Raw genomic sequence first — 2,160 nt, 5'->3', positions numbered from 1 at the left:
TCTCACTGAACTTTTATCTTGCACAATTACTGTACTATTATTATTGTTGTGAAATAATAAACATAAGCGGTGATTTAATGCTGCTTCTCCTACATACCAGGTAATGATCCGGTGCTTTACATCTGTTAACTCTGCTGATCCTCAAAACAGCTCTTACGTAGGTGCTAATAGTATTCCCACTTTGATGAGGAGGAAACCAAGTCAAAGAAAGATTAGGTAACCTGAGGTCACACAGCAGGATTCAATCCCAGGAGTTAGGTACAGGGTTTGTGCATCTTGAGACCCTGCAAATTTAACCTGTTAATGGGGTCATGTGCCAATAGAGAGAGAGGTGAAGCATCCTGCCAAATGTCACTAGTTTAACCGGCTCAAACCTGGGACCAGAACCCGGGTCTTCTGACTCCAAATCTCATCTTTTTCCTCTGCATCTCTTTGCTTTATGAGATTGACAAAGCCGATGACTTTGCCAACTAAAGCCAGTGCAAAACTACCATTCGCTTCCAAACAGGATGTCTGGGAAAGCTTTGCTGTGATTTGTGAGTCTAATCCCTAGTGGGACTGTCATTGTTGAAGATTCTTAATAGACACCATTGTCAGGTCTGGCTCTCAGGTTGCAAAAAGACAAGTGCTCAAGTACAAGACAGGGGAGTAGAGTCTTAGCAGCCATAGCCAATGAGAAAATTCCCAGTGGGGATTTTCACGGACTTGGAGCTAAGAATGAGCCTGCATTCTAGATGTGAGTTCTCAGATGCTCCTAGGCTGTATTAACACAAGTCTCCCAGTGTCCCACATAAGGGGTGGGAGAGTCCTATTCCTGTCACCTGAGCCTCTACTCCCCTTTGGACACTACATTTGAAAGGGGCACAAGCAGCGAGAGCCCTAGAAGAGGATGACAAGTTTGACGGGGAGTGGTGGAAGCCACGTCTGGGAAGAATAGAGGAAGGTTCTGGGCTGAAGCTCTTAAAAACGGAAAGGTGATTGATCTGGGGACATGACTGCTGTTTGTAAAACTCTGAAAAGTGTCATGGGAGAGAACAAGAAGATTGGCCTATGGGGTTTACTTTTATTTATTTATTTATTTATTTTTGTAAATTTATTTTTTATTGGTGTTCAATTTGCTGCCTCTGGGGTTTAAAAGAGCAAACCTAGAACCGAGAGGTGGAAGAAAGAGGAGAGAGAGAGAGAACGCAAATGACACATTTAAATGCTCAGGCCTTGGAGCCAGACCGTCTCAACTTGAATCACCACTCAGCTGTTACGTAACCTCTCTGTGCGTCAGCTTCCTTGTCCATAGGGACAAGGGACAAAATAGGAATAATAAAAGCATCTATTTCAGAGTTCTTGAGAGGTTTAAATGAGATAACCCATGTCAAGTGCTTAGCACTTGGCATATAGGAGTGCTCTACAAATGCTATCGAGAATAATTCTTATTATCATAGCGGGACTGCTGGTATTAGTGCCAGGGCTAGTTAGCAATGAGACGTGCCATCTTAGGCAGGACCAAGCGTCCCTACTCTGGACACACGTAAACAGAGGTTCAAAGATTTAGCACGTGGTGAAGATGGAAAGTAAACTCAAGCCTTGAGGTACAGGGAGCGCTAAAGGATCCCCAGAGGCCCCAGATCCTGCCTCTTTCTGTCATGGGCCAGAGTGTCATCCTTCAGAGGAACACCCTGTCTCAGGTGGTGCTGCTGTAACAAAATACCACAGACTGAGTGGTGTAAAAACAACAGAAATTTATTTCTCCCGGTTTGGAGGCTGGGAAGTCCAAGATCAAGGCACCAGGGGATTTAGAGTCCACTGAGAGCCTGCCTCCTGGTTCCTAGACGGCCTGTCGCCCTTCACATGGTGGACAGGGCGAGGGAACTCCCTGGAGTTTCCCCTTTAGGGAATCTAATCCCACTAATCTAATCGCCTCCAAGGCCCACCTCCAAATACCACCACATTGGGGGGTGGGTTTCAACCTATGAATTTGGGGGGCTCACGAGCATCTGGTCTATAGCACCTCACCCCCATTTCTGGAGGCTGGGGAACAGCCCCACATGCCTGATGGTGTGGTTTCCGATGAGAGCCCACAAATACCTCGGGAGTGCTGAAGCAAATGCAGACACAAGTATCAGGCAAAATGATCTGGAGGCCGAAAGACTCGCTGGTGTTGGG

The sequence above is a fragment of the Canis lupus genome, chromosome 13, assembly GCF_048164855.1.
Source record: "Canis lupus baileyi chromosome 13, mCanLup2.hap1, whole genome shotgun sequence".
Classification (NCBI taxonomy): Eukaryota; Metazoa; Chordata; class Mammalia; order Carnivora; family Canidae; genus Canis; species Canis lupus.
The sequence above is the reverse complement of the archived record's forward strand: the minus strand, read 5'-3'. Positions refer to the sequence as shown.